At 44.0% G+C, this 18350-nt stretch overlaps 1 protein-coding gene across 4 annotated transcripts in view; it reads left to right on the top strand.

Annotated features, from left to right (window-relative positions):
- PSD4 (pleckstrin and Sec7 domain containing 4) overlaps positions 1-18350 on the top strand; it is a 135197-nt gene that overhangs the window by 23722 nt on the left and 93125 nt on the right. The window contains exon 1 of one of the 4 annotated variants that reach the window (XM_077469584.1): positions 4964-5119. The exons of the other annotated variants lie outside the window; for them this stretch is intronic. The gene's annotated coding sequence lies outside the window, so the exon portion shown is untranslated. Of the gene's footprint in view, positions 1-4963; positions 5120-18350 lie in introns of those variants that run through there. 4 annotated transcript variants of the gene reach the window in all.

Here is an 18350-nt window from a genome sequence, read left to right as displayed (position 1 = left end):
TATATAAACTCACTTTACTGTTAAAGATAAGTGCAAAATGCAAAACCCTGGTGGGTGTAACATGATGTCCGCTTTCCCCCTTCTCAGTGTATCCTTACTGTGGAGGAGTGTGGGGTGTAGCAAGATGGCGGTGATGAAACGTTACACATTCTGACGAGCACACAGTTAACCCTTGATTGCTCCTGATGTTAGCCCTTTCCCAGCCAGTGTCATTAGTACAGTGACTGCATATTTTTTAGCACTGATCACTGTATTGGTGTCACTGGTTTGCACAAAGTGTCAGTTTCAAATTGTCCGCCACTATATCGCAGTCCCGCTATAAGTCGCTGATTGCTGCCATTACTAGTATAAAATAAAATAAAAACTGTATAAATATATCCCAGAGTTTATAGACGCTAGAACTTTTGCGTAAACCAATCAATAAATGCTTATTTTTTTGTTTACCAAAAACATGTAGCAGAATACATATTGGCCTACATTTTATGAAGAAATATATACACACTGTGTGTGTGTGTATATGTGTGTGTATATGTGTGTGTATATATATATGTATGTGTATATATATATATATATATATATATATATATATATATATATATATATATATATATATATATATATATATATATATATATATATATATATATATATATATATATTGGATTTTATAGCAGAAAGTAAAAAAAATATATATATATTTTTTTTCAAAAGAGTCGGTCTTTTTTGGTTTATAGAGTAAAAAACAAAAAACGCAGAGGTCAAATACCACCAAAAAAAATCTCTAATTGTGGGAAGAAATTCCATAAACTTTATTTGGGTACAGTGTACTTCTGCTCCAATGCTAATATGCAGCATTGCTATCAGGCTCTCTTTAATATGGCAACTTGTCTGAAGCCATAGACGCTTGGTCATGTGATCTCTGCTGGAGTGGTTGGTCAGATTTGGGTTAGTTGCCCCCCCCCCCCCCCCTCTCCTTCAGCACAGTCTTACGCCACGTGCACACGATTGGAATTTTGGTTGGAAGAAGCTCTGATGGTTTTCCTGACGGAATTCCGATGGGATTTCGCGCAAGCTGTCTTGCATACACACGGTCACACCAAATTCCGACCACCAAGAACGCGGTGACGTACAAAACGTACGATGGGACTAGAAAAAGAAAGTTCAGTAGCCAATAGCTTCTGTCTCGTAGTTGAATCTGAGCATGCGTGAGTTTTTGCGTGTTGGAATTGCATACACACGAACGCATTTTCGGATAGGAACTTTTTCTGACTGAAAAATTGAGAACATGCTCTCAATCTTTTGCTGGCCAAAATTCGGCCAGCAAAAGTCTGATGGAGCACACACCACAATCGTATTTTCTGACCAAAAGCTCTCATCGGTCTTTTGCTGGGTGAATGTCGGATCGTGTGTACGCGGCATTAGAAGTCTTTTCCCCAGTACAGGTATTTAAGCCCTTCTGTTACTCTTTATCCATCCCAGCCAGGCTGCGTCTACTTCTACATTTGTCAGGTCTGCCATACAGCGGGTATGCAGGACATAGATGGGTAAAGAAGAAGATGGTAGCAATCAATAATTTATGAGTTTAAAGCTCTATAAAACCAGTATGCTTGTTCGTCTTGCCGATCTCCGCTGGGTGAATGGTTTGTGACTCCTGGCAGAGCCTCGTGTTTGGCCGGACACAGCCCTGGCAATTCCATTTCTGCGTCTTCATCCTGGCCAGAAGACACTGAAATGTGATTTATGTGCCGGGGTCTGGAAGCAGAGCTGTATCTGATTTTCTGGACAAGATCCCACCATAATTACTTACACAATAATGTGGAGGCTGCCCTGCCCGTGAACAAAGGCATGACTGTATAGAGCTGTGCCCAGCTGCTGTGGGAAATGCAAATCCTGGGCTGTATTGGCAGCTTACATCTATTAGTTGTGTCTTAATGTTTTAGGTTCTCGTGTTAATGGTTCTTAGGTTCGTGCTTTTGGCTCTTGTCAGACAGACCCCTCCCCCCCCTTTATTTGTCCTTCTAATATTGATCTTGTATCGGTTTTCTTGTTGTTGGCTGGAAACCCTGATAGAGCTGTGGGGTTGGAAGTGGTAGGATGAGGAGGACTGATAACATATCCAATATAAGAATATGAAGTGTTGCAGCATTGGATCATTTCCAGCAGAGGCCAAACGTTAGAAAAACCCGAGAGGCATGCCAACTTTTCATTTCTTTTAGGCCTCATACACGCCATATACACATATAACATGGCTGTTAGGGGCGTTTTTTGGGGGGGTTTTTTGCTTCTAAACACCCCTGCATATTGGCCTATGTGCCTATTGACATTTGGTGTTTAGAGGAGCCTAAAGGCATGGGTGTTTAGAGAAAAACCCACTGCCAACACATTCAGGAGCCACAGCATTTTACAGGAAAAAAACATGCTTGACACGTATAAGGGCACGTTAATGCTAGGGGCATTTTAGCACTTGAGCGTTAATTCATTTAAGTGGCCAGAATATATTATTATTCTGCCCAAAGAAATAAATCAATGCCTTGACACACCTAAACACATTACACGCTTTTACAAGCGCCGGGCATTTTTTTTTGCCAAATGCTGCTGCCAAGAGGAAAGGCATCTAGCATAGATGGCAAAACATCCAGTGTGCATGAGACCTTAAAGAGGAAACTTCAGTACATTTTTTCATCTTTCCACCTATTAAATCTTCTGCCCTTGTGTTTTAACTTTGGATAGTATAACACTTTTTTTTTTCTGTCAGTAAATACCTTATATAGCCCACTTCCTCTTTCTTGTCCGGTAAAAAGCCTAGGTTTGATATCATGCACAGCTCTCTCTCACTCTCGTGAGAGTTTGCCAGGGAGGATGAGTCATAAGAGGGCAAATTAGAGCTGCAGAGCTGGAGGTGTGCCTCTGTGTAAATCCAGAAAGTAAACAGGCAGCAGCTTTAGCTGCCCACAGTTAAAATGGATGCAGCCAGACTCAGTGGAGATTTCTGCAGCATAGTACAGAATCACAGTACGTATAATATAATATGCAAAGTGGTTGGAGGGAAGCTTCAGAATGGCAAAGATGTTTTATTACAAATTATGCGAGCAGACTACAGTTCCTCTTTAAGTTAATTTTTTTTTTGTTTTATTTTTTTTACTGTTACAACCTATTAACAGTGTTGATCAAATTGTTGTCAGGGATCACAGATGGCTTTACATCATACAACTGAACACCTCACCATTGACTGCCACTGTTCACCAGTGTAAGGGGACCCATCTCCCACTGTTCACCGGTGCAAGCGGACACGTCTCCCACTGTTCACCGGTGCAAGCGGACACGTCTCCCACTGTTCACCGGTGTAAGGGGACACGTCTCCCACTGTTCACCGGTGCAAGCGGACACGTCTCCCACTGTTCACCGGTGTAAGGGGACACGTCTCCCACTGTTCACCGGTGTAAGGGGACACGTCTCCCACTGTTCACCGGTGTAAGGGGACACGTCTCCCACTGTTCACCGGTGTAAGGGGACACGTCTCCCACTGTTCACCGGTGTAAGGGGACACGTCTCCCACTGTTCACCGGTGTAAGGGGACACGTCTGCCACTGTTCACCGGTGCAAGGGGACACGTCTGCCACTGTTCACCGGTGCAAGGGGACACGTCTGCCACTGTTCACCGGTGCAAGGGGACACGTCTGCCACTGTTCACCGGTGCAAGGGGACACGTCTGCCACTGTTCACCGGTGCAAGGGGACACGTCTGCCACTGTTCACCGGTGCAAGGGGACACGTCTGCCACTGTTCACCGGTGCAAGGGGACACGTCTCCCACTGTTCACCGGTGCAAGGGGACACGTCTGCCACTGTTCACCGGTGCAAGGGGACACGTCTGCCACTGTTCACCGGTGTAAGGGGACACGTCTCCCACTGTTCACCGGTGTAAGGGGACACGTCTCCCACTGTTCACCGGTGCAAGCGGACACGTCTCCCACTGTTCACCGGTGCAAGGGGACACGTCTGCCACTGTTCACCGGTGCAAGGGGACACGTCTCCCACTGTTCACAAGTGATTTCACACTGGGGCGGTTTGCTTGCAGGACGTTAGAAAAAGTCTTGCAGGCAGCATCTTTGGGGCAGTTTAGGAGATGTGTATACATTACTCCCAAAATGCCCTGTCCGTTGGAATGAATGGGCAGTGCTTCTGAAACGGATGAAAAACGTTTCGGAAGCTCCACAACACAGAAGCTTTTAACCCCTTCTTGGGGGGTTGAAAGCGCCTGCTACTGGCCAAATAGCGGCGCCAATGTGCTGCTATGACATTGGTAAAGCGCCTGCTAAAATGAGCGAGGCAGGAGCTTGCCAAAAACAGCAGTCTGTCTTCTGCTCGTGTGTACGCAGCATTAGTTGTAGAAAAAAAATGGTGAACCTATTGCAGGGGTCGCCAAACTATGGCCCACCAGTTGTTCGGGAACTACAATTCCCATCATGTCTAATCATGAATAGTAGAGTTTTACAATGCCTCATGGGACGTGTAGTTCCACAACAGCTGGAGGGACGTAGTTTGGAATCCCTGCATAGGTTTGTCCTTTCTGGTAATGTGGAGTTTGAAGCAAGTTTTTAATTAAGATTTTCTTTAAAACGGTATAAGCGGGCCCCCCCTCCCCCCCACTTTTTTTTTTTTTTGAGTCTTGCAAGTCAGAGTTCGCTTTGAAGACCAGCATGATGGAACCATTGACTTTATTCATGTTAAACAAATCCACATTTTTCTAGTTTCATAAAAACAGGATTGTTTTTTCCTTCAGTGGTGGGTTGCCTTGTTCTTTAATGGCTGGGACTTCAAACTCTACATGTGTGCCCTTTAGCTGCCTGCATAAGCCTCTTCTTATTCCTTTGAAAAGTAATTGAGAGAAATGCCACTTCCCCTTTCATAGTGAAAACATTGTGCTCGAACGGGGCAGGAGCTTGCCAAGAACAGCAGTCTGTCTGCTGGTTTCCTGCCCAGAAGGCAGTGCCGGAGCAGAGCCTTAAAGGACCTACCCGCTCTCATCACCTGTGTCTCATCTGATCCTTCTAGCCGTGTGATAGTATGACTCCGAACCCCGAAGAAGAAGGCAGAAGATGTCTGAACCATCTCCACAAGGTAGGAGGACACTGACATTCTTGTCAGTAAACAATCAGTTGGGTCCAGGCAGGAGGGTGTACTAGGAGCTTTGCCCAAGTCTGTCCTAAGAAACGAGGAATTTGCTGCATCTCTGTAAAAAAAAATATGTTGATCTCTTTTTTGAAAAGTGAAGTGAATGCATTATTACCACCATAGCTTGACAGAAGTAGTTGAGTTAATTGCATGTTATCATACTGCTGAGTTATGAGTCATGTATCGTGATGAAAAGTATGGTGGCTTCACATCTCCAGTCGTGGCCACAGAGTGGGACTCCAGGCAAAAATCAGCTTGGCACTGTCTGCCATATTTTTAATATTTGCACTAACCGATACATTGTTAGGACGCTCCTTTTAGGCCTCCCCATCTTCTAAGGTCCTGCTTCTCTGCAGAAGGGGGTAGACCCAGAAAGCATGACCTGAAAATGTAACGGTTAATACATATAATAAAAGTATCACAGACAGTACTCAGTCGCATTGTTGCAGTAGTGCACTAATGCGGATATAGTCACGGTAAGCAGGTAGTAGTCCTAATCTCAGGATCTCATGCACTAGCTTACAGTTGAACTCCAGGAAAGCTGCTAAACACACAGATGAAATGGATAAGGGATTTGCCTTACTTGCCAAAGGATTTGTGTTTCTGTACATCCAGTTCTGAGATTTGTATATCTCTGTCACACAGCGCAGCCCTGGAGGGCAGGGTAATAAATCAGATTTTTCTGTAGTAAATTTACATTTAGAAGTCTTGTCTGTGCCCCAACATGACCAGACAGCAGTGGCAGCTGGTGCTCCATTTTTTAATTTTTTTTGGGGGGGGGTGGCAAACACACCCGCCACCCAGCCAACCCCGTACTCACCCCAGCCCGTCAGCCCGCACTTACTCCAACCAGCCCGCCCACTCGCTCGCCCACCAGCCAGCCACGCACTTACCCCATCCAGGTCACGGGCAGCTTTCCAGCTTTTCTTCCTGGCCAATCCGGTTGCTCTCCCCTGGTCAATCCCATCTTAGGATCTGCTTCCTGTCCTGATTGGCTGGGAGAAGAAGCAGGAAGACAATAGCAAATATTGATTCTCTAATATAACAAGTGGGTCTCTGCGCCCGAGCCCACCCTTTTTAAAGCCCATTAGAGTTTCTGGCTCTAATCATGTGCTTAAAAAAAAACCTCATAGAAATCCATGTGTCTGGCACCCCATATGGAGATTAGGCCCCTGTGCCCCTTATGGAGTGGCCGCCGCTGCCGGACAGTGAAAGGAAAAGCAGACCAATGTCCTCTCTTTCACTCTGCTCTCTCCTTCCATCAGTCTGTCACTAGTAATAGCACAGCACTCCCTCTGTAATATTATTCATCTGTGTATCCCTTCATCTTCCACTACCTTTAAAGCAGTTGTATACCCTGCTTTGACATTTTTACCTACAGGTAAGCCTATAATAAGGCTTACCTGTAGATAAAATAAATATATCTCCTAAACCTGTACGGTTTAGGAGATATTCACCTTGCATGCAGCCACTGACATCAGCGGCACATGAGCTTTGAAGGTCTGGCAGATGCTCCCAGAAAATCGGAGCTCCTTGTCGGAAAGCGGACTCTAGCACGCATGCACAGGAATGACGTCGCCGGAGCCGTGAACCCAGAAGAAATGCAGAGGGAACATGTCAGCTCCCTCAGTGGTGACCGGGCAGCGATCTGGCGCTTCATTCTAAGGTATTTCATAATAAGCTACTATGCAGTGCATTAGTATACACCGCATACTAGCTCATTATGAAATACTTGCTGTACGGTCACCACTGAAGGAGCTTACATGTTCCCTCTGCGTTTCTTCCTGGGTTCGAGGCTTCGGCACTGTGAGGGGCCAGAGCCGCGATGATGTCACTCCCCTGCATGTGTGCCAGAGTCCTCTTCCCGGAAAGGAGCTCTGATTTTCCAGCAGCATCCATCAGACCCTCAGAGCGCTTGCACCGCTAGTGCTCATTATGCCTTTGCCTTTACAGGTTGTATTTATTTATTTATTTATTTTTTTTGCGGATATACAACCGCTTTAAAGTGTTACTAAACCCAGGACCCTGCATTCACTGGTCTCCCACAGTACACATAACATGGAAATGCAATTATTGTAAGTAAATATAAGCAGCTAAATAAATTTTTTCATTAACAGTATAGAGCAGTCTTTTATCAGTGTCTGGTTAAAGCTTGTAGGAAAACTTTACATTCTACTCTGACTGTCCTATGAGGCTGCATGACCACTGACCCTCTGTCTGGACAGAGCTGATTGGCCCTGTGCTGGTCACATGCACCCTCCTAAAAACAAAAAAAAAAAGCTCTCTAGCAATACACACCAAATTGAGCATGTGCAGAGTGCCCCCCCCCCCCCCCCCCCAATTGAATATTACAATATTACTGTTGTGCATTTAGTAACACTTTAATAGAGTAACAATACTATTTGTTCTGCAGTGTATTCATGCAGTAGTGTTGTCACAGGGTAGTCTTATATGGACATGTAGTTTTAAGCTGGCCATAGATGGCTCGAATTCTTGGCCGGTTCAGCAGGGACCGGCTGAGATTAGAACCGCGTATGGGCAGGCTGATTGTACCCAAGTTGGTCGATCGACTTTGGTACAACTAGCCTGTAGGGATTTTTCATTCTATAGCCACTGTCAATAATCACTGTGCGTTCTTCTGGGCACAACAGCTTTCTGTGGGTTGCAGGAAAGAAAATCGCTCCTTCTATAGCTGGCTTTATATTGGTTTGAAATGAGGGAAAAACTAATTAAAGCCCAGCTCCAGATAACAATTTTGTAAGCAGTTATAGCCCCAGTTTTTTTTTTCTTTTGTAGCAAAAGTTTAAATTGCATGAATAAAAGAAAACCATTATAAAAACTGCCATCTGACCTATGTAATTTGTCCCAAGCTGAACATGGGCTGGGGGGAAAAGAAAAAAAATATCCTTGCTATAAGGCTCCCTCCGCACTGCAAGGGTTAAAGTGGATCTAAAGACTAAAAGAAAAAATTGCGAACAGGCAGGGTCTTTATTACAGAAGAGATTTGTAATGTCTCTTCCATAATAAAATACACTGACCTGCCTGTTCACATTCCTGTTCATACACAGCTACCTTTTACAGTGCCAGTGTGCCAGAATAAATGCATACCTTCATACACAGGAATGAAGTCACCCCACACTGGCCAAAAAAAATGGCTGAAGAATGGCAGCAGACGCCAAGAAGAAGATGCTGGCATTGGCGAGGGGACCTAGCAGGCGTCAAACAGCTGTAGAATAGTTGAGCATACCTGACTTTAGTTCTACTTAAATTTTTTTTTATAGCACCAGATAAAAGTACTTTTACTTATTTTATCTCTTTCTCCCTCGGTAGGCAGTGATGGGCCCTCAGCATCCTTAAAGCGGAGTTCCACCCTAAAGTGGACCTTTCCGCTCATCGGAACCCTCCCCCCCTCCGGCGCCACAATTGGCACCTTTCAGGGGGGAGGGGGGTGCAGATACCTGTACAGTACAGGTATCTGCACCCACTTCCGGGATTACGCCCCTTTCCGCAAGTGCCCCGCTGCCTGCTGGAAAACACACAGATCCCAGAGGCAGCGGGGACCATCCTTATTGCGCAGCGCAACTCGCGCATGCGCAGTAGGGAACCGGGAAATGAAGCCGAAAGGCTCCATTTCCTGATTCCCATACCCAAGATGGCGGCGGCAGGACCCGAGAGACGATCTAGAGATCGGCTTCGGGTGCCGACATCGCAGGCGCGCTGGACAGGTAAGTGTCCTTATTTTAAAAGTCAGCAGCTGCAGTATTTGTAGCTGCTGGCTTTTAAAAAAAAAAAAACGCGGAGTCCCGGCGGACTCCTGCTTTAAGCCAGCCATAGACTGTTCGAATTTCGGCCAGCTCAGCAGAAGCTGGCCAAGATTCAAACCATGTATGGGCTGACAATGAGCCAGCACAGGGATTTGTGTGTGTAAACATATGAATCCCTGTTCTGTCAGGGGAGAGGAGACATGTCGTTTGTTCCTATCTCCATACAGTTAGAACACACCTAGGGAACACACATTATCCCCTTGCTTGCCCCCTAGTGTTAACCCCTTCCCTGCCAGTGACATTTAGGAAGAGGGAGCCATGGACGTTCAACCTAGCTTTCCGGATCCTGGCAGCACAACAGGCTATCCACCACCACGCTCAACATGGAGATCCTAATGTGCATACACCCAGTGCAGCCGGGGCAGCTCTTTGAGGACACACAAACTCACACGAGCATGGGACAGTACAGAGTAGCTAATAATAAATAAATGAAACTGACACACAGTATATTTGGTCATAAATGGCCACGGTGTTTATTCAAGGGGTAACCCAAATTAGCTACATTCACATTAACTAAAAAATCAGCTTTCAGCATAGAATTAAATTTCAAAATTAACAAAATGATCCAATACCAGATCTCAATCACCATGTCCTTCCAGACTTATACTGGAAGACGAACCCCCACTGAATATCACCGTGACTAAACAATCATAAAAATAGGGAGGGGGGGGTGGGAGCGCAAACTGGTCCTCTTCAGGTGGCTGTGAAGCTGAGGTAGCGTCCGGCTTATATAAGCAGTCATAGGAGCGAAGAAACAGCCCGCCAAATTCCTCCAATGACGGCTTGTTGCTAAGGGATATTGCACCAATAGCCCTGCTGAGAGAAAGGAGAGAAAATGCACAGGCAAAGAGCCCTCTGCCCTGTCCCATGCGGGCCCCCGGTTAATGCCGGGGACCGAACATGGGACAGTACAGAGTAGCTAATAATAAATAAATGAAACTGACACACAGTATATTTGGTCATAAATGGCCACGGTGTTTATTCAAGGGGTAACCCAAATTAGCTACATTCACATTAACTAAAAAATCAGCTTTCAGCATAGAATTAAATTTCAAAATTAACAAAATGATCCAATACCAGATCTCAATCACCATGTCCTTCCAGACTTATACTGGAAGACGAACCCCACCGGCCGAAGCCAATTGTGAAACAAAACGCTGAGGCCCCCCCAACACCGTGGCTTTCTCTATCATATTCTGCAAACCTACATTGAAAATGTCCAGACCTATGTCCGACAAATGTACCAAGTCTGATCTATAGAGACCTGAGATAAAACCTTCCAACTCAACGTGGCGATAGGATAAGTTATTGGAAGAAACCAAAAAATTATGAATGGTCCTATTTAAGCGTCTACGAATCTTGTCTAGATAAAATAAATTGCTAGAGGGGGACCAAAGTAACCTAGGAATCATCTCAGAAAAAGCGATAATTGCGGATGGAAAAAGGACCTTAAACGAAAAGAGATCCTGTTTCATCTCACATAAAAGATTCCAAGTTTTAACTTTACCAATATCATTTGCCCCAGCGTGGATTATTAATAGATCCGGGCTGGGCCAAACATTATTTAAATAAATTAATTCATTTCTTACATCTTTCCAACGTAAGCCCCTAACACCATGCCAAAAGATTTGCAAAGCATGAACCTTAAAACCCAAAGTCTTTTCGAAATTCCGTGCTTCGGCTCTTTTGTAGGCCCAATGAATAAATGAATGGCCTATAATCCAGACCTTGAACCTAGGAAAATCTGAAAAGAAACTTAATTAGTAACTAACTCAGGTCGAATGTAAGACTTATATCTAACACTGTCCCAACGACCCAACCTCTGAACCTCCTCAGAAGAAAAACCCATAGAGTTAGCAGCAGTGGCAGCCCCTATTCTGAAGGAGTGAGATGAGAAATAAAAGCCCGACAAACCAAGGGTTTTTAGACAAGAAGAAAGGACAGAAGAAAATTGATAACGAGTAAGAGGAGACAGGTCATTGTGAATAAAGAATGACCCGTGAAAGAAAGGTCTAAAGGCGATAAAATTTAAATTATTTCGGACCGGGCAGATAGGAATATACCCTGCCCGACCCAACTTAATCATGCATCCCTTACCAACCTGATCGGTTTTTGATCTTCTGATGCATATAGTGATAGAATCTGAATAAACAAACACATCACTATCTAACAGGATAGCGCATGAAGACTTATTTGAGGCGGAAAACTCACCCACCCGTAAAGCGCCAAAAAATGCCAAAGAAAAAGCTGCGTTAAATAATAAAATTTCATAAGGGGAATAGCATACTGAAGGCAAAGTCTGAATTAATTTAACCAAAAGATCAATAGAAATGGGTCTCCTACCATCTCTAACCAAATGGGAACGCCTAAAACCTTTCAATACCTGACGTACTGTATAGAAAGAAGACAAGGCCGGAAGGTCAAAAAATTTTAGAAAGAAGGAAACCCCGGCCAAAATTTTATGTATAGAAGCTGCACTAAGGTTAGAATGGATTAAAAAAGTAACAAAAGACAGAGCTGTGTAAGCATTACAACTGGCAATACTTAAATTGTATGTAGAGCAGAAACTATCCCATCTCGACCATGCTCGCAGATAGTCCTCCCATGTTCTCAGTGAAACGGAGTTCTTTAAATTGGCGGAGATTAATCCCAAATCAAGCCCCAGAGGAATTCCGGGCATTGGGAGCCAATTGGGTCTGCCTCCGGAGCCAATTCGTGGAACCTGGAAAACTGAAGACGAGATAACGAGTCTGCAATGCTATTGCTTACACCTGGTAAATGTTTAGCCTTAAGCCAAATATTATATTTCATACAATGGAGAACTAAGAAACGAAGCAATTTGATTACAAAATCAGACTTAGAAGATAAACAATTAATCGCGAATAGGACACCTTTATTATCCGTGTGAATTAAAACTCTCCGATTTTTAAACAAATCACACCAAATAACTACCGCCACCACTACTGGGAATAATTCTAACAAGACTAGGTTACGCGCAATCTCAGGAATCCTCCAAGATGTGTGCCACTTTGAAGCACACCAATGACCTGCCAGGAAGGCACCAAAGCCTATAGAACCTGAAGCGTCGGTAAAAAGGCCTAATTCAAAATCGTCTATAAATTCTTTCTGCCATACCGTTGATCCATTAAAACCTAACAAGAACTCATCCCATACCTTTAAATCATCTTTAATGGCTTTTGACATGGTAACATGAGAAAAAGGATTTTTTAAATCCTTTGTAGCCCTAGCAAAACGGCGAGAAAAAATCCTAGCTACCGGAATTACTCTTGCAGCGAAAGCAAACAAGCCTAATAGAGATTGGACATCTTTAAGCAGAACTCTCCGTCTAGATATAAAAGAGGATATTAGCGACCTAATCTTGAAAAGCTTTGATGGAGGCAATCTGAATTCCATGGCATTTGAATCAATGACAATGCCCAAAAATTCCAGACTAGTAGATGGAAACACTGTCTTCTCCTGGGCAAGGGGAATGCCAAAATTTTCACAAATATCAAAGAAGGCTGACAAAGAATCAGAGCAAACAGAACATTCAGGTGGACCTATGAAAAGAAAATCATCTAGATAATGAATATAACCAACACCGGGATGCACCACAGACACTACCCATTGAAGAAAAGAAGAAAAAGCCTCAAAGTAAAAACAAGATAAGGAGAAGCCCATTGGCATACATTTATCAAAATAAAAATATCCGTTAAAATGAAAACCTAGAGAACTAAAGCCTTGCGGGTGTACTGGAAGTAAACGAAATGCAGACTTAATATCCGCCTTGGCCATTAATGAATTCCTTCCAAAATGCTCAAGGAGAACCAAAGCCTCATCGAAAGAAGCATACGTAACTGAAGCATCGAAATCAGCAACCTCATCATTAAGAGACTCGCCAGCAGGGTATGACAAATGATGTATTAGGCGAAAAGAGCCTGGCTCTTTTTTGGGAACTACGCCCAATGGAGAAATTCTGAAGTTGGAGAAAGGGGGTGAGAAGAACGGACCCGCAATCCTGCCCTCTGTTAGTTCTTTCTCAATTTTAACCCTAACAACCTCTGGGTGTGAAAAGACCGAACGCAAATTGTCCACTAACTTACAACCAGACCCAGAAAAACCAGGGACTAAAAAACCATGCTTGAAGCCGTTATAAAGCAGCTCCGCCATCCTGGTGTTTGGATACATTTCTAGCCAAGGAAGCATGTTTGACAATTTCACAGTTGTCTGTGCCTTTTGAAAACCCATCCCTGGATTGAGGCTGACCTGACATGGCAGAGGCCTTTCGATAACATCTACAAGCCGGGTGTGACCCTGTACAATATGAGCACTCGTGCTTGTATCTACAGTTGGCCAGAAATCTGCATTGTCCTTCATTGAATGCAAAGCAGAAACCTTTGCGAAATGAATTATTAGTAGAGTTGGGTGCTTTGAATTGCACCTGCGGTTTTGGAGGCAACATCAGATTTAACCAAAGGCCAACGTCTTTCACACCCCAACGTAGGGAAGGGTGTACCGCCAGCTTCTGCCTGAAATTCTCATCATAATGAAACCATGAAATACCCCCGAAATGCCTAAAGGCCTCAGCAACAATGTCTAGATGTTGAAATAGCCCAGAACATTTTTCTGGAAATTTTTCACCCATAACTGAAGCGAAAATACAGAATGCTTGCAGCCAATTCTGGAATGTTCTAGGTACTGCTCTCCTTCTATCTTCTTCTGAACGCTCCTCTGATTTCTTATCTAATTTAGAAAGAAATTCTTTAGAAGAAGGCAGGAGGGATAATAAATCAACAAATTCTCCTCTCCAAATTTTCTCCTTAACTGAGGAAGACAAGTGGAAACCTAACGGGGAGATTTCGCACGGAAGCGCCTCTTTCATACAAGCTTCTGCTACTTGACAAGGTGTATTATTACAAGAACTAGGCTGTAAAAGACCACCAGTATTCACTAAAATGCTCTGAGTTCTTAAAGGGTTAAACTGTTTCTCCATAGGAATAGTAACATTACCCTGCGAACGCATAGCGTTCCAGACAGGGCCAACCTTTAAAGCATCCGCAGTGACTGACTGCTGCAATCCAGTACCATCTTGATAAGCACCAATATTTTGTGCACCTGAAGCAAGCAAAGGCTGCACATCTTCCCTTACACCAATAGGGGGAGCAGTACTGATATTCAAATGATTAACAGGATTTTGTAATATCGCTCCAGAATACTGAGCACCTGACACTGCACCAGAATACTGTGCACCTGGCTGCAAATTATAGGAAAAAGTACCAGAAGACTGTACACCTGACAAAGTATTAATAGGAGCACCAGCAGGCTGTGTCTCCTGAGCTGCACCAAATAAATGTGCCCCTTGTAAGGTACCAGAAGGCAGTGCCTCCTGTACAGGGATAGTTGTTTGAACTGAAACATTGTTTAATTGCTGTCTATTCTGAAAAGAACTGCCAGCGCTTGCAAACAGAGCCCTGGCAATGAGAGAGGGAGAGGGAGATCCTTGTTCCCCTTCTGACAGGCTAGTAAAAGCATTTGCTAAAGAATTAAGGATAACAATTAAGTCAGGTAAAGAAGAAACAGGATTCTCACCAGGCGGAATATCTGACACAGCATTCTGTCCCAAAGGAGCTGCAGCGCTGGTTTCTGGAATGGAGGATGAGGAGGATAAAGTTGCAGCATCTTTAAGATACCTGGAACGAGAAGTAGAGGTGAAAGAATCTTCCTTAGAATAAGGAACAGCAGGGGCTGCCGACTTTTTCTGCTTCTTTCCTTTTCCTACAGGTGTGCGGGAGTTGCCAGCTGAAGGAGAATTCCTGTGTTCCTCCATAATGTTCGGCATGGGCGTCAAACAGGCAGGGAGAGAAGAAAAAGCAGGAGGGTCTTCAGCTAAGCAGTGCCTCAGCCACTCCTCACCGCCCGAGCTTTCTGCTTTTTCCAGAAGCTGACGAAGGAGAGACTCCATTCTAACTGTACACCTGAGCGCAAACTGGTCCTCTTCAGGTGGCTGTGAAGCTGAGGTAGCGTCCGGCTTATATAAGCAGTCATAGGAGCGAAGAAACAGCCCGCCAAATTCCTCCAATGACGGCTTGTTGCTAAGGGATATTGCACCAATAGCCCTGCTGAGAGAAAGGAGAGAAAATGCACAGGCAAAGAGCCCTCTGCCCTGTCCCATGCGGGCCCCCGGTTAATGCCGGGGACCGAACAGGATACAGGGGGGAAGAGAGTGAGGATGTCACACAGTTGCCATGACAATGTGTTTCGGAGGCATGGCCTCCTTCCTCAGATCCATGCTTTAAAAAATTTTAAGAGCAGTGCCCGGTGCATGTGCATTAGGATCTCTATGTTGTGTATGGTGGTGAATAGCCTTGGATGTGCTGCCAGTATCCGGGTGAGGTGGTTATAGGAGTGCGGCCACAGTAGAATCTTTGTGCTGTTTCTGTCTTCACACAGTGTGAGTTTGACCATTGTAGTGCTTTTAACTTCATATTAAAGCCAAGTTACACTTGCGCTCTCTTCTTTTGTGTTGTCATTAAGATAGTCAATCAAGCTGACGTGATAGATGTGGATAGTTAAGAAGATAGTCTAACCCAGACCTGTCCTGCAGGAGGACAGGTCTGGGTGAGACTATCTTCTTAACCGCTATCCGCTTCTGGATTGATTTCCACCTGGCTCCAGTCCCATCCAAGTCCAGTGCAGCGTTGGACTCCCAGGCTGTGGCCAATACAAGCTCGATTGACTCACTGCCGCTGGCATGTGATCCACTCCATCCGGTAAGAGTATATCTTATTTCCTGGGTGGAAGATGTATCATCTCTGGCATCCTAACGGCCAGCTACTTCTTTCCACTTTTTAAGTGTCACCTCAAGAGTGGATTCTAAGTCCTTCACAGTTATGGACATTTGATTGAATAAACTCACTATAGTGGTGAATTCACATTTTCACAGTTTGTTTTTTTTAGTCACCGGACGTTCATCAATATAATTTTTCAGTATACAATAATATTTTTTATTTATTTTTTGCACTGTATTATGCTGTGTCTTTGATATTCTTTATAGCTACACTGTGTTCTCACATATTTCTTTGTTTTACTGTTAGCAGCTTTGCATATGATTGGTTAAGTGCAGTAATTTCCCAAACCTTTTCACAGATATGCAAAGTTCAAATAGATTCTATCTTATACAGATAACATAGCTGAACCGAATCATTTCCCACAGCGAGTGTAGAATCGTGTTACACATGAGTTCACTGTAAAAATACAGAAGGAAGTTACAAAAGAGCATTTAGAAATAGTTGCAGAAGGTGTGTGTAGGCCATTTATGCTGCTCTTGTTGATTTAAATAGCACCATCATCTCTTTTCCTGTTGTTCAAAGAAAGTGAAATAAATAAAGATAGAGAAGTAATACAGATAACTGTAGAAGGGGGGCGCACCCACTTATATGGGTTCTGTGACGTCCAATAGGAGTAAAAGGACTGATGAGTGGACAGATACATTATTACGGCAAAGTTCCATGACCTTAACAAGGTATGTGGTGACTGATCTGCTTGTGTTGACCAATATACTGGGGGATGTCGTACTCTGCAAGAAGTAACATAATCTAATCCTGTTATGGGTGGAGATTATCTCGGCATCTGATTTAAAGTCATAGGATTACTGTGGGATTTCAGATGGAGTATGTTGGTTACACCCTTAAACGGACTATTGAGCTAATTGCAACCACACCGCATGCTATATTGGGTGGAGTTGCTGTTACATGGTTTCATGGTCTCATGATGTGTGATTAAGGCTGGGTTCACACTTGTGCGAATTGAATGTGGGTTTCTCCGCATCCAATTCGCAATACCAGGAGATTGTGACTGGCTCTCTATGGAGCAGGTTCACATATCTCTGCACCGGGCGATTTGCACAGGAACACTGTGTGCACCGGGCGATTTGCACAGGAACACTGTGTGCACCGGGCGATTTGCACAGGAACACTGTGTGCACCGGGCGATTTGCACAGGAACACTGTGTGCACCGGGCGATTTGCACAGGAACACTGTGTGTCTTTTTTGGTAAATTTCAGGTCTGAATTCAGGCAAAAATTCAGGTTGAAATCGGACCTGAAACGGTGAGCGTGGACGCAGCGGACTCCTGCTGGGAGCCACTGCATGCCCATATGTGAACCGAGCCTAAAGTAAACGGACTGATCAGTGAATGGATACATGACTGTTGCAACAACCGATAGTCAAAATGAGACACGCGGTAACTGACCCACTTGCAGTAAAAGATATTCATGTTTTGTATTTATGTAACAGGAAAGATGATTCAGTCCCATTACAGGGGGATTTAAAGAACAAGTATCACTTCACTTTTATATCTTTATTAAATCTCCCAGGGGACCAAGGTCATGCAGCGCTTTATCTGTTCTCAGCAATCCGTTCTGTATTTGCTGAGCAATATGGTTGGGCAGCTCGCTGTCCAACAACCCTGATAGCAAGGAGACAAATAAATAATGAGGGCTGGTTGACAGCCAACATTCCGTACACCAGGGGGCGAGATTAGTTCCATTATCAAACTAGCAAAAGATCAGTGAGATATGTGGTGCAATTTGTTTACTAGCAGCCACAGATCTATCATACAGCCTCACCAGTACTGATTGATTGTTTAACCCTTTCATTCATTTCTAAGCCTTTTTCTGACATTTGTTGCTTACAAGTTAACATTTTAATTTTTTGCTAGAAAATTACTTTGAACCCCAAAACATTATATATACTTTTTTTTTTTTTTTTTTTTTTTTTTTAGCAGGGACCCCAGAGAATAAAATGGCGATCATTGTAATATTTTTATTTTTTGGGGAAAATAGACACTTTCATTAATTCCTTGGTTACAGAGCAGTTTTTTTTTATATTTTATACACTGTGGTGTTGTTGGTTCTTAACCACTTGCCGACCGCCTCACGTCGATATACGTCAGCAGAAGGGCTCATACAGGCAAACTAACGTACTTGTACATTGCCTTTTTAAGAGGCGGCAAGCTCCGTGAGTTGGGTCACGGGGGAATCGATCGCCGCGGGGATACCCATGTTCGTCTCGCAAAGAGGAAGAACAAGGAGATGCTAATATAAACAACCATCTCCCCGTTCTGCCTAGTGACAGTGTCACTGATCTCTGCTCCCTGTGATTGGGAGCAGAGATCAGTGACGTCTCACACGTAGCCACGCCCACCCACAGTTAGAATCACTCCCCAGGACATACTTAACCCCTACACTGCCCCCTAGTGGTTAACCCCTTCACTGCCAGTGTCATTTACATTTGTATAGCACTGATTGCTGTATAAATGACAATGGTCCCAAAAATGTGTCAAATGTCTGATG

Source organism: Lithobates pipiens, unplaced genomic scaffold (genome assembly GCF_037356315.1).
Source record: "Lithobates pipiens isolate NorthernLeopardFrog02 unplaced genomic scaffold, aLitPip1_a1.2 Scaffold_8, whole genome shotgun sequence".
Classification (NCBI taxonomy): Eukaryota; Metazoa; Chordata; class Amphibia; order Anura; family Ranidae; genus Lithobates; species Lithobates pipiens.
The sequence above is the reverse complement of the archived record's forward strand: the minus strand, read 5'-3'. Positions and strand labels throughout refer to the sequence as shown.